Source organism: Pteronotus mesoamericanus, unplaced genomic scaffold (assembly GCF_021234165.1).
Source record: "Pteronotus mesoamericanus isolate MK-2021 breed Mesoamerican mustached bat unplaced genomic scaffold, CSHL_Meso_final contig_56, whole genome shotgun sequence".
Classification (NCBI taxonomy): domain Eukaryota; kingdom Metazoa; phylum Chordata; class Mammalia; order Chiroptera; family Mormoopidae; genus Pteronotus; species Pteronotus mesoamericanus.
This window is the reverse complement of record NW_026555201.1, coordinates 4,877,454-4,904,306: the sequence shown is the minus strand read 5'-3', so window position 1 is coordinate 4,904,306 and position 26,853 is coordinate 4,877,454. Positions and strand designations below refer to the sequence as shown.

Sequence of the window (26,853 nt, the reverse complement as noted above, 5' to 3'; positions counted from 1 at the left end):
ATACAAATGTTATCTCAGAATTTTAGCATCATAAGACTTTGAATAACAAATCCTATTCTATTTTGCAATTAATTTATACATTTGTTACCTTTAGTTACTTTTTATTATGTTTTTATAGAGGGGGTATAATTAGGAAAATAAGGAGGAAAATGTCACACATTTTAAAAGCAGAAATAAATTTTTATTTTATTTTAGATTTCTTTTTATCCTCACCCAACGATATATTTTTTTCCCACTGCTTTTAGGAGAGAGGAACAGAGAGAAACATCTATGCAAGAGGGAAGCATGGATTGGTTGCCTCCAGGATATGTGGGGACCGGTGTCTGTTTGCTTCCAGACCATGGGTTGCATGTTGCCTGTGCACAAACTGGGGATCAAACCTGCAACCTAGGTATGTGCCCCAACTGGGAGTTGAACCTGCAACCTTTTGGTTATGGGATGATGCTTCAACCAACATGAACCAGGACCAGAAATAAACTTTAACAATATGATAAAATTATAGTTTCCCACAGCCACAGAAAGCCAATGAATTAGAAGCTAGGAGAATTATAATGTATGGTTTATATTTCTAAAGAATAAGGAAGGCCAATATTCTAAAGAGATTTTGTAAATGGCTGTTCTTCCCTGCACAGGTCCTGGGTTTCCAATGTCATTCCTGTTTGGATTTCATCCCTCTACCTCACATAGCAGGCAGAGAATTACTGTAAGATTTGCAATGAAATAGTAGAGCCAGGCACTTCAAAATGTAAACTTTTCTCCCTGGGGAAATAAGTGCTAGTTAAGAGCAAAAAAGAGAAAAATCTTTGATCACATGACACAAATCTTCTGAAAGAGATCATTTGAAGGTACCTCAAATACTTGCCATGTGCTAATCTGATTTAAAGCTATTATAGTACAATGAACTAAAACAGTATAACATACATGATATACTTTCTGGCTTCTTGTTTTAAATTATTTGAGTCAGTCTCAGTTATTTCCTTATAAATTCTTTTCTTTCTTTTAAGCCTATACTAAAATAGATTATCAAACTAAAATAGAACAACCTCAAAAATTCAGAGTGAATGGTGAATGGGGAGGAGTTTAATCATAACTTTAATATACATTTTATAATTTATAAACATATAGCAACATTTGAAAGCAAACCTTTAAATAGTAAGTTCACAAAATCTAAATATTAAAGTTATAGATGGGACCTAGCTTGAATTTGACTAAAGTAACAAAACATTATAAAATCTGTGGCACTATCTTTTATTTAAAAAAACCACCCAATCTAGTTAAAATACTTGATGTCTTTTAAATACATATATGGCTGAATTACAAAGCATGTTAAGATAAAATCACTAACAAGGGAAACATATATTCCATATTCCTTTGTAAATATGATACCTAGTATTACTTTTATTTTATAGCCACTGAAGAGAACATGTAATACCTATTTTATAAACGATTTCAGTGAATCAGAACTATTAAAGCATAAAACTTTAGAGCTGGAGAAATTTAGTTACCTTGACAATTACTAGTCTAGTTGGGCATGAAGAAATGGTATGAATATTGGCTCCAAAGCAAGATCTTTGTGATATCCTTAGTTGTAAGGGACTTGTAAGATTTCCTTGATCAACATCCCATTTCTTTGCTTCAGATGTTCTCCCCAGCCCCTTAAATCCATTGTTAGTACTTACTCATTTTGCATAATCTTCTAATCACTAGATAAAGGTTTTACTCATCGCCAAAGCTGATCAAAGTGAGCCAAAAGAAGACTCTTTCTTTGAGGTCGTATGCATACAGCTCAAACCAATACCTAATTTGATCTAACCTGTAAGGACATGACCTTCCACGGTCTTGCTATTAAATTTCTGTAAATAGTACAAGGTTCTTTTACCAAGGACTCTGGTTACATAGGGCTGCCATGCAAATCGTCTCTTTAAATCCATTAGAGGTTGGTATTGATAAAAATGCAAAATTCTCTGAAACCAGATACTGTTTTCATTTTCTTTGTGGAGAAAGAAACTGCCATCCTTGTTACAGCAAGTAAAGCTTTCTAACTCTGTTCTTCCTCTAGAGGGAGACATAGTCCAGCTTTTATACCCATTGCCTCCCTTTCATCTTTTACTGTGTCTTTTTCTGCAGGACCGCAGTTTCCTCTCATCAGCAGCTGCGGCTGTGAACAAAACTGGCTGTTAATAGGGAGGCGGAGGGAGGCAACGCCCCCTGGTCCTGCCATCCCATTTTACCGCTTAACTCAACCCGGAGTGTTGGGACTCATTCTCTCCCTGCGTCCCCCTTCTCCAGCACAGGGAGGCCAGTCACTCTGCGTAGTCCCTTGGGCAACCAGGCTGGGTGGAATAAGGGGTGTGAGTGGAACAGGGGGGGTCTGCCCTTTATGGTGACTTTTAAAAAGATACCACCGTTGTCTTCTGACAGTATAGAGCTTTGGAGCGGAGACTTTGATTACCAAACCGCTTATTTTTTATTTTTCCTTCGGTAATTTGGATTTGTTTCCTCAGCCCTCTCCCTTGCCCCACTTCCCCGCCGCCCGCCTTTAGCGAAGTGACCCGAGTAACACTTGCTCGCTCGTGTTGGATGTTGGAACTCGCAGCTTGGCGGTGACGTTCGTTGCCAGGTACTGGGGAAAGGTGGATAGCGGCAGTCGCCCTTCCTTCCCTGCCCGCGATGCCTAGAAGGGCAGCGGCTGGGCTGCGTGGGGCTCTGCCAGCAGCACTTCCAGGAGGGATGGAGGGGCTGTAGCTGCCTAGGAGTTGCTGCTGATTGGACTCGGCGCAAAGTCTCCGAGAGGGCACCGGCTGGGACCTGTCTGCTAAAAGCGCCTGCACCGAGGAACTCGGGCAGCTTGCGGGCGGACGACTGTCGAGCCCAGAGCCTCTCTTTCTTCCTGCCCCTAACCTCGCCAGCAACTCCTCCACTTTGGAGACCCGGGACCTGCGAGAGCCAGGGAGCCGGAGAAGTACGTGGCAGAGGCTGCGTGCCTGAAGGTGAATCGTTCCGACCAATTGCCTTTCTCCAGAGAGCGAAAGGGAGGGCTGGAGGGAAGGAACGGGGGATGTGTGAGTGTGTGTGAGAGGGAGAGGCGACGAGAGGAGCGAGGAAAAGTCTTTACTCGGCGTTAAAAGCAAACAAATCAGAGATGGAATAAGGGCGGTAATTGCTGCAAGACCGCCTTGATTCTCGAAGTGGGGGGAGCTGAGCGCACCGCGCGCATCCGGCGAGGACAGCGGGCGACCGCGGGCACTGGCAAGGGCTGCGGGACTTGGGCTTGTCCTCAGAAAAGAAATCTTTTGATTACTTTGACACTGTGGAATAAAGAGGGGGGAAAAAGAGACGAGGCGCACACGCTACACCTTCCACCTGCTCTAAGGGGATTCCAGTGTAAATGTCAAGAGATTCCTGAGCTCTCTTTGCCATCGGAGGAAGAAATAGACACACGCGCGCGCACACACGCACGCTCCGGACCTCACTCCCAAGCCCTGCACCAGCGCACACCACCAGACTTCGGTTCCCTATGCCCCTGAACGGGGACGGCGGATTGGCATCTTGGAAGCGATGCGAGAGCGGTAAGGCTGGCGCGGGCCCGCGGAAGCTGCAGGAGCATCGCTAGGTGTTGCCGCCACCAGGAAGCCGGGCTGCAGGTAGGTGCGAGCGGTGTCTCCCGCGGGCTCTGGGGACTCGGGCGGCAGCCGGAGCACCCGGTGCCCGGAAGCCTCCCTTCCCCGGGGGTCCGGGGCTGTAGGGGGCTCGCCGGGGGGCGGGGGTTGGGAGAGAGGTAAAAGCAGATGCTGGTTGGGCAGCCAGCGTCTCCTTTGCGGGAGGTCGGGGTAGGGGCGGGGGTGGAGGGACGCCGAGAGGGGATCGGAGCCCACGATAGCGGTTCTGAGCGCGGTGCCCTCCCTCCTTTTCTGCCCCATTTCTTCTAACGCTGCGAGCGACCCGGCCGGCGATTAAAGTGGGTTTTAAGTTGATCTCTCAACCAAACCCATCCGGGTTCGTAACCATTTTGGACTCCTAACAAGGAGTAGGGGCAGCTCCAGGCAGGATCAATGCTCTATGTCAGGTCGCCTTTCTGAAATCCCTACTTTCTGTCCACTTCTGATTAGCCCGTTCTCGGGCCTGTCTGCAGACAGTGGGCGTTTCAAGGAGGCTCTTGATTTCTCCACCTCTAACTATTTCAAAAAGAATCATCTTGATAAGTCCCGGGGCCCCATTTATTTAAAGGTTTATTTCGAGTTGGGAACAGATGCTTTAATAAAGGTTACTACAAGAGAGCTTTAGGAAAAGGATCAGTTTATGAACAGCGTTCAAAAAAGAAAAAAAAAAAAAAGGAAAACCAAAACAACAAACAACCCAGCTTCGGGGAACTAACGGTTTTTCATTTCTTTCCTAATAGAAGCCTCCCAGATCTTGCTAATAGTGCACGGGTTTTCTGCCCCATTGCTTTGCTGTCCCTTCGCCCCTTCTGTTCCAAAAGGCCGGTTTCCTACCTAGAGGTGTTTTCTTTACGCTACCGATCTCCACTTGCATGTGGGGAACGCATTATGTCCAGAAACTGCCTTTGCAAAGGAAAGTTTGAGATCCGCCGCCTGATTTCTCTCCTAGGACTGCAGGCTGTGCTATCTAGTTTTCCACTTGAAAAGGAGAAACTGTGGGCGCTTCCAAAGCTCCCGGGTTGACGCGACGCTTTCCTGTTCAGCATTCCCCTTCCTGACCGAGTGTTAAACAATTGCCTGAAGCATTTGGAATCTACAGTGTAGTTACCACAGTGGCTGGCTAGCCTTTCTTCATCTTGTGCTGAGTGAGTTTGGCTTGTGGCAATGAGACAGGCAAGAAAATATCTTTCTTTTGTAAGTGTTAAATCCCTTCTTGCATTTTGCAGAAATCTTTTTTTTTCTCTTTTTTTTAAACACAAACAAACCTATATGCAACCTTGCCTCCGGAAAGTACCCTCAAAGCAGTTGGCATAAGAGTCCTTCACTCAGGACAGGATGCATTTCATTGACTATTGACTGAATGATGGTTACCTGGTTTCTGTCTTCCCATTTGATTGTTGGGGTTTTAACAATTAACGTTAAGATTTATCAATTAACACATTAAAACTGTGCTATTAGGCAATGGAAGTTAAGGCAATTGAGTAATTAATTTTAGATATCTGTGTAGGTGCTAAATGGCAATAACTAGCAGAGGAGATTGAAAACACTTCTAAAGACTTTTGGAACCAGAGCATTAAGATTATTTGTATTTACTCTAGCCTTTCTATGTTTTCACATGTACTCTCAGACAGGTGAATCTTTTACAATTTCAAATTTGGCACCTAAGAGCCTTAAAAATGATCAGACACATGTAATTTAATGTTTTCTTTTCCTACTTTATTCTGTTCAGGTTCTCATCCTGGCTCAATTGTTTACCTATTGACCTCTTTAGAGTACTAATTTTCAAAGCCATCAATAGCCACTGAAAGTCCATCAGTAACTACACTGAAGCTTCTTTTATTTTGGTTTTCTTAATTTTCAGTAAGAAATGAGATTGTATCATCTGTAGATGTCATACTGTGAGAGCAGTGTCACACCAGCTGAATGCTCAGGCACGCGGGTTCTTTTCAGAGGCAGTGCACAGTTTTAATGTGTTGTTTTTTTATGAGACTTTTTTGAGATTCAAATCTTGATTCTTTTTGCACTTTTAATAAAGTTTTGTAGTTTAGGATGCTTGAACTTACATATTAATAGATAGTGCTATGATACATATCTCTTAAAGAAGAACCCAAAACCTTGACATCAATGCTACAAGTTGTGCTAAAGCCAGAATTGAAGGTTTCTGAGTTTATATGATTTTGAATCTGAAAAATGTTAGCTATTTTAACAATGACAAATTGGAGAATGAAGATTTATTGAGGCGCCTGTGGACTTATGTCAAAAGTGATACATATTGCTTAGAGACTGCGTTATAGTATTTACTAACCACCAAGTTATAAAATGTGGTGACGCAACTGTAAAAAGTTCTGTTTTTAGACACGGTTACTTTTCCTTTTAAAAAATTTATAGAGTAATGAAACTTAGGTGGTAATACAAGATTTTATTAAAATTATTTTGTATATTATTAGAAAAGTTTAGTGGTCCTGGATCAGTGTCTTCAATGTAATATTTTAATAAATGATCCTTTTACAATGTGTTTTTGAACATTGAAGTGTTGAAAGTGTATTTTAGGGTTTGTTTATCACTAATTACATCTTATGTATTACCCTGTAGGGACAGGGTAAAATGTATCTCTCCAGCATTTTCCAGGCATTTCTTATCATGGGCCCTAATAGAAGGTGCTGTCAGATTCTGCCTAAGTTCAGCTGTGGTTCCCAACTGATGAACATTTGCCTCTCTAATGCATGTCTTAAACAAGAAATGTTCCAAAGTGTCATCGGTTATTTCTAATATATTTGAGAAGATGAAACAACCATAGTGCAAACAGTTCAGTGCCCATGCTTTTACTTCTCCAGTATTTTATTAGGGATGCCTCATTAAGTCGCATTATTCTGCAGCTGTTTTGTTCATTAAAGATTCAAGTAAAAATAAGGAACTTTACTGTGCAATGCAGTTTTGTTTCCTTGGTGAAAAACTGTAAGTTGAAGTAAAATAAGCATCTAACAGTATCCTTTGATCTATGCCTGACATTTACAAATGTGATTCACCAACCTGTTAGTAAGGCTCTATCAAAACACAGGGAAGAGGCACATTACCACAGATTCTGCTAGGTGTCAAGGCCAAACTAGCTGAATCAACCTCATATCTGATCCAAACACTTGCACAGTATTTCACATGATAAATCTTGCTTACGAAGCATTGCTTTTTTTTTTTTTTTTTAAATGCTGTGTAATATGATGAACTTGCCATTTTGTTAAAAAATTCTTTGGTTAACTTTATTTTGAACTATAATATTTGGAGCATATTGAACTATACCACTGGAAGAGAAGGAAAAATTTAACAATGAGTTACTGTAAGTCTTTTTAGGAAACTGTTTTACTTTAGGTTTGGAGCACAGGCTGAAAAAGGGCAGATGGAAAATTTGGCCTGGCAAACGGAGACCTAGAAGTTTGTTTTTCAGTTGTCATTGACCGCTGATTTATTGGGTAATTTTTAGAAAGTCTGATTCTATTCATTTGGCACAGGAATTCTGTGTCCTCGTCAATGAAAAGGAACTAAAATCCTTCTCTTCTACTTACTCTTACTAGAAATTTTAAGAAGAATGGATAGATTTATTGGAACACAAAGAAAATAGCTATTTAAATGTATTTCTCTACAATATCTAATCTCTACACCTATCTATAGATATATATGCACATGCATACATATGTACAAATGCTTTTAATGGCACCCATGCAAAATGCTGGTTTTGTATCGAAGGAGGTGAGAACAATTTTTAAAAAAGGTATATTTTTAGATACATAGTTTTCCACTATTTTACAAGATTTAACCCACAGTGCAACTGTATCCATGGTTTAGCAAGGTAATTTATAATTGAATTTTCTGTTTGAGCCACTGTTACATGCAGCATATTTTTCCTCTTTAGTTTTTCTTTTGGAGGTATTTTTGTTAATGGTGAAACAGCACTAGAACGTTACCGGACCTTGGTTTAGCAACTTCAGTATTTAAGTTCTGGCCAAGAAAATTTTCAGACTCAAATACAAACAAAGGTTTGTTTAGAAAGTCACAGAGGTAGAAGAAGTGAGCAGTGGAAGAAGTAAAAAGTGAGCCAGCTGGGCTGCATGGACTCAGGAAACAAGTTACAGAGCCAAAAAAAAAGGGCCCTTGGAGCTTAGGATAAAGAAAGCAAGAATATGTGCGCCTGGGGTAAGAAGAGTGCGAAAGGTCCAGGTATGCTCCAGAGAGCGCAGGCACCCGGAGAAGAAGAGGGTAGGGAAAGGATCAGTCATGGTCTCCACTGGTTGGTGGGCACCAGGGCAGGGGGTCCTTAGTCATTGAAGCTGGTCTTGATGTCATCCATGCTGTAGCCTCATCTGGACTTACTGGTCTTCTAGGCCTGGAGCTGAGACACAGCTGAGGTCTAGATGTTATCTCTAGTTTGACCAAAATTCTGGTCAAAATTCTCAAGTCGACAGACCTGAGGCATTGATCTTAAGACTACTTGATTGGAGTCAGAACCTCATTGTCTTGAGGGCTTAAGGCTTAAAGGAGTTGTTGTGCAAGGGCTTGTATGGGAGTCCTATGAGGCTATTCTCTGGCTCCCTTGTTCTTCCTTAAGGGGGTCTGCTGCGTGACTAGTGATGTGCCAGGGGAGAAGAGGGGGAAGAGGCCAACTACATGACCAGCAATATAAAAGGTCAAGGAGTCTAAACTGAATGACCTGCAATATGCTAGGACAGGAAAGGCCACCCTGGAGGTAAGGTCCCACCCTACAATTGTGCATTTCTAGGCACCCAGGGCTTTCTGCCCTGGAGCCCACTGTCCTTGCTGTGCTCAGGCCTATCTAACTGTGTACTGCATTTTTATTTGTTAGGCTACAATTGCAAAAATGAATCAGTTTTGTCTTCTATGTAGGGATACTTCGGGATGTGTTTATTGACACTATGACTGGGAATTTCAACACATTTAAAACGCTGAATATATCTGTATGCTGTCTGTCTTTATTAAATATGCGCCTCTACAGTCCAAACATAAACCATGCATTACATTAGAGCATATTATTCTGGTTTACAAATGACATCTACACATTTTCCATGAACATATTGATATCATACTCCAAATTTATGTTAGATTTCCAAAACCTACCCACTTCCAGTGTGTATACTGCATGTATATGTTGGATTTCATCCTGTGCTGTAATGATAGGCAGCCTAGTCCCTGAAATCAGTGAAAATCTGGCCTACTTAGGCAATTAATTGTTATGACCGCTGGAAAAATATTATAATACTTTCGTCTGAATACTTAGGATTCAGATGAAAAGTGAATATATTAGCTGTAAGGAGAATATTCCATTTTGTTCACAGTGATCCATATGGGGTATGAGAAATAACTAAGGAATCAGAGCTTATAGTGCGCTTTTATTAGATAAAGCCCTTTTAATCACTTCCTTCAATCTCCTGAATTACTCCATAGTAGCTGTAATTGTTTTATGATTTCCTCTGAATGGCCAGTTAGTGAAGGTAAGTCTGTCTTCCTTTCCCCTAGCAATAGCACAAACATAGTCATTCAATTAAATTTATCTTTATTTTTGAAACTCTTTACTGAGAGATTTATGTTGTGATAATGTTGTATTCTTAGCAATTATGGAGGTAGGCTGAATTTAGTACTTTGACAAAATGGGGACAAGCAGCCAAACAAGTCTCTTTTGCTTTTTTATCTCCTTGTGCTCTCTCTAAAGCTAACTCTTTACGTAAAGCCTGGAGAGTGCAAAGTAGCTTTTGATGAATGTAAGATTTGTTTTACTAAATATTTTTATTTTTTTTTTCCTGCTATGAACTAGTCACTGTATAATTGCATGCATGTGAATGGGCAACTGTGTTGGCCTTTAAAGGTCATGCAAAAATTCTAAACCTTTCCATTTACAGTGTTAATTGCCTATGGCCTCCTGTTGCTGCATATGGAGCTTTCTGTTGAGTTTAATAACACAAAGTAGTACTTTGGCTTTCTGTGGCGGATTATGCAGCTCTTTATAAGCACATTTATGAAGGTATTCATAGTAGGCACTATGACAGAAGATTTTTGGAAAAGTGTATTTGTGCTGTGGAATTAAAGTTTTCAAGCTAGAATGGCCTGGGCTATGAGGAGAAGGACAGATTCTTTCTGGGACAAAAGATCCATCATTCAAAATTATTATCTACATGTAAAAACTGTATATAGTTTTATTTGATTCTGGGTGAGTTTTTCTTCTTTAATATCATTCTTGGAAATTCCAGTGCGAGTTGTACCTAAATATTGGAGGAAGGAAATATGCTTGCTCTCTCCTGCTCTGTTATGGAAAAGACTGTCTATATGAGAAAAGCGAGTGGGTTATTTGTCCCAGACTGCTTTTTCCTGGCTTCATATTGTTTGTCTTTATGAGCTGTAAAGTAAGCAAAAGCAGGGAAGTATAAAAGGGTTATATAGTCATAGGAATCTTTATTTTTTTTTTTTTAAAGAGTCTATTTATTTATTTATTTTCAGAGAGAGGGGAAGGGAGGGAGAACAAGAAGGAAACATCAGTGGGAGAGAGAAACATCGATTGGTTGCCTCTTGGACACCCCCAGTTGGGGACCTGGCCCACAACCTTGGCTTGTGCTCCAACCTGGAAACAAACTGGTGACCTTTTGCTTTGCGGGAAGTTGCCCAACCCACTGAGCCATGCTGGTCAGGGCACAGGAATCTTAATAAAACCTCAAGCTAGTAAGTGATTGGACATAGACTTTGTTAGAATATATTTACTGTTTGAGAGGGCAATTTTTCAACGGCTCTAAAAGTTGGTTTACTCAAACAATACAGCTCTATGTGCTGATGCAGTGAACTTGTGACTGCTCAGATCCATCAAGAATTCAGAAATAGCCAATAAAGATCATTTGAGGAAAACAACATAAACACACTTTTATTTGTATTAATTTATGGACAGTTCCAAATTCAAATAAGGTGGACAAACCTGGTTATCATTACCCTTTCTTAGTTTAGTTTTACCTTGTTATAGGTAAATAGTGAATTCATGCCCCAGTTTGTTGGTGTTGGAGAGTTCAATAAATTTCTTCTTAGAATGGCTGTCAGACATATTAATGTCAGTGACCTGGTCCTGCTTTTGATTGTATGAGGTCTGTCCACAAAAGGTTCAGCCCAGCCATTGTTAATAAAATGAGAATGGTTTGCACGACATGAATTTAACTTGGCAGCCAAGGAGAGTGGACTGGAATGCAGATGCATGAACAATGATATCTTCACTGTACTAGTGGGGGCAGTCGACAGTGCTGAGTGAGCATGTGTACTGTGTGGCTGTTGCATTCAAAATGACTGAGTAGAACAATGAATCTGCATCAAATTTTGTGTTAAGCTCGAACATTCCTCTGTGCAAATTATTCAGATGATTCAGAAGGTTGCAGCTATGGGAAACTAGTGATTGGCAGCTTCATCATGACAACATGCCTGCTCATGCATCATATCTCATGCAGGAGTTTTTGGCAAAACATAAAATCACTAAGGTATTTTGTATTTTGTAGACTCAGCCCCTCTACAGTCCAGGTTTGGTGCCCTGTGATTTCTGGCTTTTCCCAAAACTAAAATCACCTTTGAAAGGGAAGAGACGTCAGACACTCATTGAGATTTAGACAGTTGATGGCAATTGGAACTGTGTGAGGTCCTAAAGGTGCTTACTTTGAAAGGGACTGAGGCGTCATTGTCCTATGTATAATGTTTCTTGTATCGTGTGCCTTCAGTAAAATCTCCATTTTGCACAGCACATGGCTGGATACTTTCTGGACAGGCCTCATATTTCCTAGAAAGTTAAGTTTCATTGAGGGAAAGAGCTCTAACTTTAGTTCTCTTCTTGGTGTATAAGGAGAAAGGAGGTAGATGATCTGCCTTTCAGCCAGGTAATCCTAAAGCCAACAGTAGAATGAAAGGGCATTGCAATCTCAAACTCCATAAAACCTTATTAGATAGTTTTAAGTTCAAGAAAAATTTCTAACCAAAAATTTTTTTTTTCGTTTTAGTTCTTGAAATGTTATTTCACAGTAGTCTTCTGCTAAGATACATATTTAGTATTACTAAAAACAGCTTTTAGATTGATTGTTGTATTTATAAATATACCAGAATTGGTGCAACATTTAGATTTTGCTATTTGACTCTATATTTGTGTATCCCATCATTTGTTAAGTAGTTATAATTCATTGCTTTGCATTTTGGTTAGCAGATAAATTCTGAAAATGACTATTAAGACACCCGTGTGATGCAGTGGGGAGAGCGGGGGAGATGCTTTGGTAGTTCTACCAATAAATAACCATGTAACCACAAGAAAATCACTTTATTTCTCTGTGCCTCAGTTTCTCAGCAATGTATTTTTTTTTAGTCAAATTTTCAAGACAATTAAAAATTAAAATTTCTCCCTCTTGTGTTCAGACCTACTAAGTAAGCATCATGGCACGAGAGGTATAGTAACAGTACTATAAGACATACCTTTTAGTTAGGAAGTCAAGGGACATCTAGTGCATCAGTAAATGTTCCATAACTGCTTTTTAAAAAGTGATTTGTAAAAGTTGTCTAGCTTTATAAGATTGGGATGATGACGATAATGATGACTATGGTGATGACTAAATACTATAGAAATGGGTACATAAAATTGAATCAGACTAAATCTTATAATTCAGTTGAGCCATTTTGTCTAGTTTGTCTCATACTGTTTTGTTGCAAAACAAGTTGTGACAGGCCATGAGTATTAAGCTTGTTAGGGTTACATGTCTTTCCATAGTCCCTGAAATAAAATGAACAACCAGAAATTGAACTAGACTATCAAATGAATATGATCTTCATATACATGTTGATAATTAAACACATTCATTCAAAAGCTGTGTATGAATTTTTGAGAATTTATAAGTCCTGGTAAAATTTCATTCATTTATTCAGTATGTATTTATTGAACAATTTTTGGGGGTTTGGGACTATCCCGGTAAATAAAAAAGACAAAGACACCTGTTCTCATAGAATTTACCATTTCAGTATATTACTTGAAGTTTTGAAAGAATCTGGAGGAGTGACTTAAGAATGTATTGTGCTGTGTCTGCAGCTGTATTCTTGTTTATAACTGTGAAGTACAGTTCTGAAAAGAAATTAAGAGTTAAAATGTCTGAGTTGGAATGAGTTGTGTAGAAAAAGAGCGTCATATATATTTAAAGTGAGGTAGTATATAATTCAGTGGATTGATTCCAGCTCACAAGGTCTATGATCAAACCAAGGGTAACCAAACAGTAGCTCCTTTTCCTGAGTTACACATATGAAAGAATAAATTCAGGTAGACCAAATGATTTGAGATCAGTGATGTGATGCTCCTTAGAGCCTCTTAAAGGGGTTGCAAATTCAAACGCCTGTGGGGTCTGGCTGGGAATGAGAATGAGTGAAGCAGACCAAATGGAAGATGACAAATGGCAACTGACACTCTGCCTCAGCCACAGTGTTGGGGAGGCCATAGGGAGTGGTGGAGGTTCTGGCCAACATCTAAACGGGACAGCTGAGCCTTGGCTCGACTTATTGCCATGCCAGAATGTAGGTCTGATGTTGCCAGACTTTCTGATTTGTAGAAGAGAACTTAGATGTGCAGATTTTTTGATGTGAAAGTTCCAGATTTATAAATGATGGTAATGAACTCAAAGTTAAAATACTGTGTGGTCCAACAGACATATCTGCAGGCCATATGCAAGCTAAGGGGCATGAGCTGTTGACAGGGATACGCGAGAACAGCTAGTTAGGGAAATACGTGTATTTCTGCCCTCTGCCATCTCTTGCCATGATCCTCTAACCCCCTGGCATCTCGAGTCAGGCTGGTTGCCAGTAAAGGGCTCAGCTGGAGCAGCTGAATGATAATGAGGAGTGCTTCAATCTCATCTCTGTATTTAGTTTTCTTCATATTGACTCATTTGTGCAGTTGATGCTGAACTCATCTTGAAGTTGGGGGTTATCTTGTAGGGTGTAAGAGAGATGCTGGGAATGCAGAAGTTTGAATGTAGGCCAAATATTTGGAATGTGCTTTATTGTTCTGTAGTGCCTCATTCCTTTAGATTATTGTTTCTTTTTAAAAAAATTTTATTTATTTATTTTTTGAGAGAGGTAAAAAAAAGGGAGAAAGAGAAGGATAGAAACATAGTGTGGTTGCCTCTCATGCACCCCATACTGGGGACCTGACCCGCAACCCAGGCATGTGACCTGACTGGGAATCGAACTAGTGACCCTTTGGTTTACAGGCTGGCCCTCAATCCACTGAACCACACCACCCAGGGAAGATTATTGCTTCTTAAACTTCAAAATGCTCAGAAGTCTTCCAGGAGGGATTTTTGCTAAAATGTAGGTTCTAGAATGTGGCCTGAGATTCTGCATTTCTAATGTGCTCCCAGGCAGAGCTAATGCTGTTGGCCCCTGCACTACAGTTGAGTTGCAAGGCTTTAGAGAGCTTTTTTACCCTTAATTCCTATCTGTGCATATGGAAAAGCAGGAGGCGCCCAACTCTGACCTCTGACAGGTTTCTCCCTGTGGTAGCAGCCCAATCCTGGCCACTGACTTTCAACACTCTTCTCAAAGGCTCTCTAATCTGAGCACAGAATTCGTAGGTGTTCTGCTTATTTTTCTAGTTTTTTATTTAGAGAATATATTTTTTCCCCAAAGTATTAACCGGAAATTGTCTGTTCGTCATATATTAATGCAAGTTTGATTTACTTCCTATATCTTGAAGCAATAAGTTAATTTCTTAAGTAAGGCGTTATAATGTACGTGGATATATTCTGACATCCAAAGTCAATTTTAGCCCCCTAAATTGTTTTTGGAATTTCAACAGTATTTGCTTCCTTTTAGGACTTAAATGTCAAAATTTTGGCCACAATGTGTAGATTTTTTTTCTTCTTAAGTAGTTGTTGTGAGTAGATAAGAGGATAGACTTGAAAACAGGTGGTTTCTTATATGTTTATTGGCCTTACAACTTTAAAGTGAGTATCTCTTCCTTTATTTTTCTTTTGGCTCTGTTAATCCTAACTCTCTTCCCACAGTGGTCTCTTTTGGATTGAAGACATAATGACTTATTATTTGGGGAGTTTAACTTTTTTTATATCAGTATTTTTTTTTCTTGAGCCAGTTTTACTAATGCCAAGTGGCATAGCTAAGTTTGTGATTCTGTTGTACTGCGGTATGATCTGGGCCTCATGTCACAAGCTTATTTCACTGGGTGAACGATATTGTTGTCAGTTTTATCAATGCCCCGGAAATTCTCATGTTTCTTATGCTGGCATATTAATTATAAACCGAGATTGGATTTAGACATGTCAGTCCGAAGGAGTGAAGCAATTTGTTTTCTTGCAAGTTGTATGATTAATATAGTTTGCAATAGCAATGCTATTAAAGCTTACTCAATTTCTTTCATTTGAGTGCTTAGAAGTTTCTGTTACATAAAATAGCTCTGTTTAAAGCTGAGTAATGATATGAATTCATTTTACTGAGTCTGTTAGACTGTAAGCTCTGTGAGGAAGAACTGTGCATATCATGTTTCTGTTGATTCCCAGTGCTTAGTGTAGTGTCTGACACATAATAGATACTGATAAATTTAATGGGAAGCTGATCAAGAGTTCATATAGATAGAATGTCTTTTGCATATTTCCTCAATGTGTAAGGAAGTAGTCTGTGAAACATTGCTATTTATTATGTCTAATTGAGTGTGTGCTTATGTTGTGTGAGAGAGACAAGGAGAACTAATTGGAAAAGAGAGATGGAGAGGATATTTATTTTTACCTATCCTCGAAAGGTATTTTAGCATTAAAAATACATCCATTCTAGGCAAAGCATTAAGAATGAAATAAAATAAGCATGCTGACTGATATTCCACAATTTATTGTAACCTGGAGGTTTAGAAACTACATATGCTTGTGATTCTACTTTTGTATAAATTAAATAATGTTTGTCAATGTCAAATTTAAGTGTTGCTAATCACATATGGAATATACTTTGATTGCTCTTGTCAGTGACTTGACTCATCATTCATTAGGGAATTTAAAGCCATTTATTCTTATCTACATAATTACCATTTTCATAATTTATCATGAAAGAGATTTGCTTATTTTCACCTTCAGGAACACTGGTGACTGTGATACCATTGTTCCTGGCTTTAATGATATTTAAAATTATTGGTGTTGTAAATTTTAAATGCTATTTAGTATGATAGTGTGCATTCAAATATTTTATTTTAGTTCTTCTTGGTCAAGTAAAGCTTTAATTGCTTACTGCCATAGAAGATTTTATAAAATTAAAACTCTTTGACTACATTAGATTATTATTGAGGAAACCCATGTGTATTATATAACTAAAAAAGTCAACTCATTAGATCATTAAAAACTTAGTTGAATCTTTTTGTCACCTTTATTTTAAAAGATTGAGTTACACTAACTATATTGGCATCCCTATATGTTTAAAAAGTTTTTTAAAACCCTTGACTATGATGTCATCTTGGAAGTATAAAAGGTATTTTTGGAACTCCTCAATGAGTCAAAAGATAGGCTTTGAATTGAATGAACCTGTTTTTTCCTGCATTGTTTCAGAACGCTGAGAAGGGTACAATTAAGATCTAAAGTTATTGAGCTAGGGTTACTGTAGAACTTAGTGAAAAAGATCTGGCTGTGTGCTGCCTGCCTGCCGGCACCCACCCACCCACCATGGTGTTTATCAGGAAGAAGCAGCAGGAACAGCAGCTGCAGCTCTACTCCAGAGAGAGGTTTGAGGCATATTCCTTCTAAAGCTTGTAGTTGGACTTTTAAATAGTTCATTCTGGACTTCTGGTCAAGCTGAAGGCATAGGTAGACACGCTTTGTCTCCTTGCACAACCGTAAGAAGCATTACAACTAACCTCAGAACAAAAAACACCTAGAACTGCCAGGAGATAGAACTGTATGGAAATCCGACAACAAAGGATTTAAAGAAGCCATATTCATCCAGACAGGTAGGAGGGGCAGAGAGGATGCGGTGTGGTGGCTGCAAGGCGGTGGCAGTTGTAGGAGGAAGGGGCAGTCCCACATTCACATGTGGTGAATAAAAATTGAGAGGGACACCTTGGGAGTGAGTGATCCCAGCCTGGGGCCACACCATGTAGCAGTGTTCCAGCACTGGGAAGTAAAGCCTTATAACTTCTTGCTGTAAAAACCAGTGGGGGTTGGGGAAGTGGAAGAAATTGCCAGTTTCTCAAGAGAGTCTGTTTAAAGGGTCCCAGAATGTATGCAAACCCAACCGCTCTGAGAACTACCACTGGGGCAGCAGCTAGAGGGGAGCCAATTGCAAACAGGAAGTGGGTGAAGTGATAGAAACTGGGCAAGTGCTGAGCAAGCCTCCAGCATCCAGACAGAGGCATTGTCTCCACTCTAACCCCTCCCCTACATACAGGGCCACAAAGTGGTAAAGTGGGTTGCCCTGCCCTGGTGAATACCTAAGGCTCTGCCCCATACAACTCAACAGGTGCACTAAGACAGGGAGTCAAAGAAGCTCTACCTAATACACAGAAACAAACACAGGGAGGCTTCCAAATCAAGGAGACAAACAAATACGACCCAAATGAAAGAACAGAACAAAACTCCAGAAAGAGAACTAAGTGAAATGGAAATAGCCAACCTATCAGAGGCAGAGTTCAAAACACTGTTGATAAGGATGCTCAGAGAACTCATTGAGTACAGCAAAAACTTTAGGGAAAGAAAGCTACACTAAGTGAAATAAAGGAAAATCCACAGGGAGCCAACAGTGAAGCCAAATCAAATCAATGACTTGGAACATAAGGAAGAAATAAAACATCAACCAGAACATAATGAAGGAGCAAGAATTCAAAAAAATGAGGAGAGTGTAAGAAGATTGTTGGACATCTCCAAAAGTGCCAACATCCAAATCATAGGGATGCCAGAAGAAGAACAAGAGCAAGAAACTGACAACTTATTTGAAAAAAATAAGGAAAGAAAACTTCGCTAATTTGGTGAAGAAAATAGACATACAAGTCCAGGAAGCACAGAGATTCCCAAACAAGTTGGACCCAAAGAGGACCACACCAAGGCACATCATAATTAAAATTCCAAAAGTAAAATGTAAAGAGAGAATCTTAGGACACAGCAAGAGAAAAGCAGAGAGTTACCTATGAAGGACTTCCCATAAGACTGTCAGCTGATTTCCCAAAAGAAATCTTGCAGGCAAGAAGGGGCTGGAAAGAAGTATTTAAAGTGATGAAAAGCAAGGACCTACAATCAGGATTATGCTATCAAGCAAAACTATAATTTAGAATAGAAGGGCATATAAAGTGCTTCCCAGACAAGGTAAAACTAAGGAGTTCATCATCACCAAGCCATTATTAGATGAAGTGTTAAAGGGACTCATTTAAAAAAAAACGATGATCAAAGCTATGAATATTAAAATGAAAACAAACTCACAACTGTCAACAACTGATTGTAAAAAAACAAAAACAAAAATAAACTAAGCAAATGACTAGAATAGGAACAGGATCATAGATATGGTGATCATCTGGAGGGTTATCAGCGATGAGCGGGGGAGGGGGAAAGTTAGGGGAAGGTATAGGGATTAAGAAGCATAATTGGTAGGAACAAAATAGACAGGGAGGGGTTAAGAATAGTATAGGAAATGGAGAAGCCAAAGAACTTACATACATGACCCGTGGACACTAAGTAAGGGGACAATTGCTGGAGGGAAGGAGGGTTCTGGGTAGAGGGGGGCAAAGGGGAAATGTTGGGGCAAGTGTAATAGCATAATCAGTAAATATACTTAAAAATACACAAAGCAAGTAATAAAAATAAGGAAAAATAAATAATTCATTCTAATTAAAAAAAAGAAAAAAAATCTAGTTTTTTTCCTCAGCTCAATCTCAATATAAAATTAATGAAAAATTAAGGGTCTTTACAGTACTGAAATATTTTCAAAATCAATCAATAGAATTAAAGTCAAGCTTATTGTACATTGGTGAATTTTACCTTGGAGCAAAGTGTATGTTACAGTTCTAGGAAGACTGGGTGAGCTACGCTTCTCTGCTCCCCCCACCCCAGTGTCTTTTCCTAGCAGCTAATTACATGTAGTCTTTAAGGTGGACTTCAGAGTTTGTGGCTAATACTTCATTTTTATTTTGAGAAATCTGCTTCAAGTTCCCTGGGTGGATGGTATGGCATACTGGAGTGAAATTAAAGAAAAAAGAAGACAATAACTGGCAGTCAGGGATTGAGAAGGTTTGCATTTTGTAGAATATGGATGGGAAGAGGAATTATGTAGAGGGCCAGATGGAGTTTCAGGGAAAAAATAGAGGTCAGAAGGGAAGTTTGTTCTAGCTAGCACTTTTATACAAAGAGGAAATCCTTGACCTGTGAGGGAGGTTAGAAGTTCTACAAAGAATAAATGCATTTCAATTCTTGGGGAACAAAGAAGTAAAGTGTCAATGAATGAAAGTAATATCTTGTAGAGAAAAATGCCTGGTGCCAAACCAAAATTTCCCCTGGGTCTTGTAAAAACTCTATACCAGAATAAGAAATTTTCTTCAGGGCATTTTACCAAACTAAAAGTCTGAAAGAATGCTTCTGAACATTTTTGTCATTAGTTTCTTGTTGGTAAATTGGGTTAATGATTACTTAAATCCCTCCGAGGTCTTTAAGTCAATGGTGACCCTAGGTCACCCTTCTGTGCTTCTGTTCTGTCACATTAACATATCTTGAACACTGTCCTTTGTCTCTTCTTCCCTACCTGTGAAATTCTTGAGGTCAAGGAATGTGTCTTGTCCTCACCATGTACCTCCCAAGCCTAATCTAGAACTTATTCAGACATTTAATATGTATTTTATTAATTGATCTTTAATTTTTTATTTTAAAATTCTAAATTATTTTCATCTTTCATTTCCATAAAACAACAAAGTGTGTGCTAGAAGCATATATAATAACTACATTTGTGTAGAGCTGTATTGTTTACGAGTGCATATTCATGCTGTGATTCCATTTGATACTGTAAAATGGTTTTGAGTTAGGGGTGAGTGGTACCTTCACCTTTGGGTGAGGAAACTCTGGTAGAGAGTGATAAAAATCATATAGCTATGGAGTGCCAGGAGGCTGGTTTGAATTAAAGCCTATCTGCTGGGAGACAGTTCTCCGTGGATCTCTCAAGATATTAAGTGCCTGTTTGTTCCATAATATCTTTTTAAGGATGTTTAAAAGTGAACCATCTTGGAAGATAATGTCTCCCTCTGAAATACAAGGCAGAATTACCTACTGTCCAGTGTAACGAAAACCATGTTTCCATCTAGGACAAAAGGAGGTCTGCTTCAGTCCATTATAAAATATTTGGGTTCACTTAGCTCAAGCTTCCACAAAGCAAGTGTGCATGACATCCACATTGGCTGCTTTGCATTACACCTTTGGGACTTGGGGTCAAGGGAACCAACTAAAATATGGCATTTGTGCTATTTGCTGTATAATGAGTAATAAAGTCTTTTTTGCCTCTGACCCAGGAGTCTCATGTCTTTTGGCAGCAACCATAAAATATGGTGGGCTAACTTGTCAGAATGCAAGTAGGGTAAGAATCTCAAACCCTTCACAGTTCTTGATAGTGTATTTTTCTGTCACATCAAATGGTATTTCTTTTTCTTTGCATAGTCTATGCCCACTTTCATAGCTACTCTAAGTAAAGCTGTAAAGAAAATGAGTGACCTATATTACTGGTGGTAGGCCTTAAGTACTGTCCTACTGGGGGTCCCTCTTGAGGCTCATTCTCCTCTGATTCAGAAAGATCCCTTCTTGGCAGTATAGAAAATAGTTTTCATGAGGAGCAGAATAGGAAGCCAGGGATATCAGCTAGAGGGGTATTTCAGTGATTCTAGTGAGAACTGGAAAGAGTTTGAAGAAAAAGAGTTAAAGAAGGGATGGAAAAAGCCAGTTTAGAGGTGGAAGAGGGAACCTAATGGTCTTAGAGACTGAAAGTGTGGGAGAAGGATAGGGAAAGAAAAAGTCAAGAACAGGTCCTGGCTTAGGTGAATTGCATTGTTTAGACAGGAAAATCCCAAAATCTATTGTAGTCTATCTAGATGAAGGCAACAGGTTTAATTTTAAGCCTTTTGAGTTCATGGTGCCCTTGGGCTATCCAAGAGGAAATCTAAATAAATAGTGGTAAATTTGAGTCTGGAGTTCAGGGCAGAGTTATGATAGAGGTTTGATAGAGGATTATGACAGAGGGATAGACATTTGGGAGTCATCAGTGTACCTGTGGCAGTTGAAACCTTCTAACTGGATGAGCCCTCTAGGCAAAGTGTGCAGAAAACACCAAGGTGAGACCCCTGGGGAACAATGGTATATATAGAAGAATCTCAGCTCTATTTCATGTAAGCAAGAAGAGTCACCCCTCTTCCCATTGTTCTCTGAGTTTTTGCCCAGTTTGCAGCAGCGTGGCCCCATAAACCATGGAGTCCACCTTTCCTGCAATGATCAGCCACCTGGAGAAGCTGATGATAGCGGGAAGAAAGAGCAATGGAGACGAGTGGGCAGCATGTGCAGAGTTCCCTATTTGCATTTTCCCGCTGCTGTGCCCTGGATATTATCATGTACTAAGGCTGTGCCCCTGCATAGCTCTCACAGACAAGGACACTGTGAGGGGACAAAGATGTTTTCCCACGGTCTTTATGGAGATCTATAGGCATTTAAAAAATTTAAAACTCAAGCACTTACAGTGTGCCAGCCATTGTGCTTAAGCATTTTACATGACTTATCTCATTTAAATCGCACAGTAATTCCAGAGAAAAGTACTACTATTACCCATATTTTTATAAACAAGTGGCTTGACCAAGATCATACAGCCTGTAAGAAGTGAAGATGAATTTCGACTCATGTCCCCTGCCTTCAGAGCTGAGTTTTAATCATACAGTACTGCAACTCAGTCACACTTGTTGGGAAATGAGACTCATTCTGCTTAACAAAAGTCTGGTTAGAGAATTGTCTTGGTTCAGATTATTTAGATCTAGACATCCTAAAATGTCCCTATTTCTTCAAGTTTAAAATTATAAACTATACTGTAACATCCACAGCATTTTTTTTTGAATATGGCACAGACTTCCCATAAGTGGCTTTTTATGACTCTCCTATTTCATCTGATGAAAAATTTTAAGAAATCAGATTCAGAACTAGTATTCCAGAAAATTTGAAAAAAATTATCTACTCAAATATTTATTCTTTTGAGGTGAAAAACAAAACAAAACAACAATTCCAACTCCTAAACAAATGTGAGCTAAAGTGTCTTTTACAGGAACTTAAATTCAGGCTGAAATAGTCTATTATCTTAATTTTGCAGAAATCTCTCTTGGGCTCTTTGCTGTGTAAGAAATGGGAATCTTGGGGGCAGGGCGGGAATAGCTGGTGCAGCAGCCTTGTTTGCAGCACTCATTTGCTTTTGTAGAACGTCGATGTAAGACTAATTAGATGCTCAATGCTTAGTGAATATTGAACATTACAATCTTCTAATATTCTGATTAATGACAAAGCCTCACAAAAACATGGATTGTACTGAAAGAATTTCAGACAAACCCTTTTTGAGTACACAATAAATATATCTGTAAAGGGACATTTTCCCTAATAATATTGTAATGCAGGCAGCGGACTTTCTATGGTAGTGTGAATAGTAGATTCTTATTCTTGAATGTTATAGATGTTTTTAAAATGATGATAACATCAGAGGAGGAGTACTGTATTTACAGCCACTTTGTCTTTTCTTTTGACTCTGTCTCTAGAACTCAGTGTTAGAAAAGAATAGGAACAGATTGAATCTTTTCTCTTTAAAAATGAGCAGTATAATGAAATACCTCTGAATGTATATTAAGACTATACATATATATTATATGCTCTTTGTATACGATTCACTTTCTTGGTCTGAATTATAGTTGTTTCTTGTAGAATGGAATAGTAATTGGTGATGATTTGCCTTGATTACTAATAAGTTAAGTATCACTATAGATTATACTCTTAAATTATAAATGGAAACAAAACGTTCTTGATGGGACTAAGAGAAAAACCTTTATGAAGAATAAGATTTAAAATCATAACAAGCAAGTGCAATTTCATTTGAGGATCTACTTTGTTAAAGATGACAGGAAAGGGTGTTTTTTAAATGACAGAGGACATGGCAAAGTGAAAATGTAGTATAAAAGGAGCTTATCGTAAATACCCAATAACTAGAAAAAAAGAAAAAAGTGAAGTTTGAAAAAAATGATATAATTAGATATAATTATAAATTAGAGCAGTGAGTAGGCATTTTAAATATTTTTCTTTACACATTTAATTGTGACATTTAAACATGATTTTTCCCCAACCCAATAATCTTAGAGTTTTAACCAGGAAAAATCTTTGGAGTATATAGAATTCAAAAGCCTTACTCTAAAAATAAGGTCCCAAGGCCCAGAAAAGTAGCCCATTTTGCTAAAGGGCAAAGAAATTGTGGCAGACCCAGATCTTGAACCCAGGTTTCTGATTTCCCAATGGGATGTTTGTTAGCTTTTCAGAAGAATCCAAGTCCTGGAAGGAAGTTTGAAAGGCACCTAATCTATCTTGCTTTCTTACACTGATTTAGAAATTGGCATAAATTGGTCCAATTAAGGAAAAAAATCCACAGAGAAAGTAATGCTAAAACTTAATTTGATAATTTACTCTAAAATTTAAAACCTTGTTTGTTAATATATGTATACATTTAATCATTATTTATGGAGCACTACTATGTGCCAGGCACTGTGCTATATGCTGCAGATACTTAGTAAAGCAGAGAGTGTCTTTCTTGGAGTTTATAATCCAGTGGGGGAGACAGTCAATAAACAAATATGTATTTCTTTAGATACACACATACAGATCTATATTTGCAGATTAGGGTAAGTGGTATCTCAGAAAATTTATCTTCAAATATTTAGAAAACAGTGTTGTATCTGTGGACAGACATACAAGGAAAAATATTTTGATTCAAAATGAGAGAAAATTTATAATGTTTAGAGCTGTCCAAAGATTAAGGATTTTAGAAAATGGTTAATTTCCTGCACTGGGCAACTGTGAGAGAGCAACTGGAAAACTCTCAGGAGAGCATGGCTTTGGGGGCATCAAACATTAGATGGACTCTTTATTGTTGTCCTTCTTTGAACTTTTTAATGAGTAAGTTAAATTCTTTATCCAGTGCATTTTATTTAGGTTTCACTTTATTTAGGTTTCATTTTATTTAATTTCTCTGACATTTGCTCTAGATGACCACTCCCCTTTTTCCAACTAAACTCCCCTCCCTCATAGGCATATGAAACAGTATTTATGGTTCTCTTCCTACTTTTATGATAATTTCTTTAGAACCTTTTATGATTGCTCTTCTTCCTTAACCTTTCCTTAAAATGTTGTTCTCAGTAGTCTGTTCTTATCAACTTACTCAAATTTCCTGTTGATCTCATTTACTCTCATCACTTCACTAGTGCCTATGGGTTGATGACTTCAGATCTGAGATTCCTGGCAAGACTTTTTCAGTCTGAATGTCAACTGTCTACTAGATCTCTCCATCTGGATGTCTCAGAGGAATCAAACTCAACACATCTCACGATGAACTCATTCCCTCCTTCCTCAAAATTCTCCCTCTGGTCATCAAATAATATTTAAATCTGTCCAAAGAGTAAGAGTTGTTTCAGAAAGTAGTAAATTTCCAACACTGGAGGTTGTTGTGGATACTCATCATCCACCAAGTCATCTAGACCAGCCATTTGGGCACAAGTTTAAAAGACACTGGGACATAATCCATGGCATGTGGATACGTAATAATTGTCAAATAAGTAAATGAATGAATGAAGTTTATGCTTGATATGGATGCTACTTTTTTCCTACTCTCAGGGGAGATTAAGTCATTTGAATAAGGAAGGTTGTGGAATAAGCTTTTCCATATATTTTCAGTTGAGAACATTTTAAAGGGAAATTGATGAGAAGATCCTCTAAGGTCTTTTTCAGTTAGGAAATCTTTATTCTGTATATTTAGTGAGGACATTAACATTTGTTGAGTATCCTACATTGGGCCAAGCCCTAAATTAGGAACCTTCATGTATACTGTATATTAATTCACTTATTCCTCACAATGATTCAAGGGCCCAAGGGCTTAGTATCAATATCCTTATCCTTATTTTGTGACTAAATTTTTGAGAGTCTAAGGTTAGGAATCCTGCTGAAGGCCACTAAGCTTATTAGGTGACTAAACTCGAATTTCAGCCCAGGACATATGAATTTAAAGGTAAAGACTTTTGCAGTATTTATTTATTTTCTTTTTATTTATTTATTTATTTATTTATTTATTTATTTATTTATTTATTTATTTTTTAATTTATTTACTTTTTAAATACATTTGTCTCTGAGGGAGGGAGGGGGCAAGGGAAAGAGGTGGGGGGGAGGCAGAGACAAATGTATTTATTTTCTATTTATATTTTAAACTTACCGAGACATTTTAATTCTATCTTTATATGTGAAAATAGTTTGCATGTTTATTTAGCTTTGAGTGTGTAATTAGTATGCATTAAGCACCTACTCTGTGTTTATACTGGGCATTAGATGGAGTAAAAAGACAAGTCATCCCTTGACTTGAAAGAGCTTTTGACATATTGCCCACAGTCATACTGAGCATGCTGTCTGGTTTATCATGAAGGTTGTGGAATGATATTTTGAACTACTCTGGATCTAAAATTAATGCCTGTAGCACCTTATTTTTCCTGCTGCATTGTAGTTACATGATCTTGGGAACTTTTTTTTGGTGCATTGATAAATCTATCATTCAAGTAATGTCAAGAGAATCTCCTATCTAGATGGAGCTGTTGGTACCCTCTTTTGGTCACTTATACAACTCTGATTTATAGCTATTAATGCAGCCACCTTGTTGTAATGGAATTACTTATTTGTTTGCTTTAGTCATCGATTATGTGATTCTTGAGAGCAGAGCTCTTCTTTTTTTTCCTATTTCCTGGCACACTGTTGCTTCTTAGTAAATATTTGTTGGGGGATGAAGGAAGAAAGGAAGGAGGAAAAGCATCCTCATCTTCTATCGCCTGAATTTATAATTTTGTCAAATAAGAATACTAAAATTGTCTGAAATGTTTTCTTTTTTTAAAGTATGGTTTATATATATATAGTAAATATATATATAGTAAATATATATATATTTATACTGTCTTTTTAACAAAGAGATTTTGTGGTGATTTGCTTCAGTATATTTCCAGTTACAGTAAAAAATATGTAAGAGAAACAATACAATTACATTCTAATTATCTTCTTAATCCTCCATTATTTAAAAAAATGATAGATGTGGGCCTGTGGCCAGTTTCTTAGTATTATAATAGACTTACATATTTATTTTTTGCTTGATCTTAGTATTATCAGTATGCCGTGCATTAAAGTGGAAGAAAAGAGATCCTATAAAATATCTTGTGGATTTTTGTCTTTTTAGGTGTGCCTTTTCTTGATGATTTATTACCAAAGGAATATCATGCAGCAGAAGTTTCCTGTTATTGCTCCAACTTTGTTCTAGTCACAGCTGTAATTTTATTTTAGTACCATCAAAATACAGGGCCTATGTTTCAGAATTTTGATTTTTTTTGTAATGTAAAATTTTAGCAGAGCAGAGCTCAAAAATTGCACTTGGAAGATTTGCTTGCTTACATTTTCTCTATTCTTTTTTGTTTTTTCTTCTCAAATACTATAGATCATCTGCATGAATCAGCTATCAGTACAGAGGTGATGATTAATAATAAAAATAATAGCAATGACTAATACTCAAGTAATAACAGCAATAATACTACATATTGTTAAAGAGACTACATGACATCTTAAATGTTGTGGGCCATAGCAAAGTGAATAATAGAAAGTTGCTAGGTTGCAAACCACTTACTCATTCCAAAGTGGTACTCAATCAAGAAATGCTATAGCAGCCTAACTATTTAAGAATAAATGGTTTTAAAAATTGTGGATATAAAATGTTCTCAGGAAGAGCCACAATAATGGCCCAATAGCTAAGATAGTCTGCTACCTGATAAAACCCGTATTACACTTGGGGTTTATAGCTCTCAATGGTCCCTATTTAGAAAATCCTATAGAGAAGTAATAAACAAATACATAACCCTGGTAGAGCAAATGTGGAAATA

The 26,853-nt window shown here is 38.2% G+C and overlaps 1 protein-coding gene across 1 annotated transcript in view; it reads left to right on the top strand.

Annotated features, from left to right (window-relative positions):
- Positions 1 to 3,203: 3,203 nt before the first annotated feature.
- The window catches only part of TAFA2 (TAFA chemokine like family member 2), a 434,053-nt gene continuing 410,403 nt past the window's right edge, over positions 3,204 to 26,853 (top strand). The window contains exon 1 of the mRNA XM_054580022.1: positions 3,204 to 3,644. The gene's annotated coding sequence lies outside the window, so the exon portion shown is untranslated. The remainder of the gene's footprint in view (positions 3,645 to 26,853) is intronic.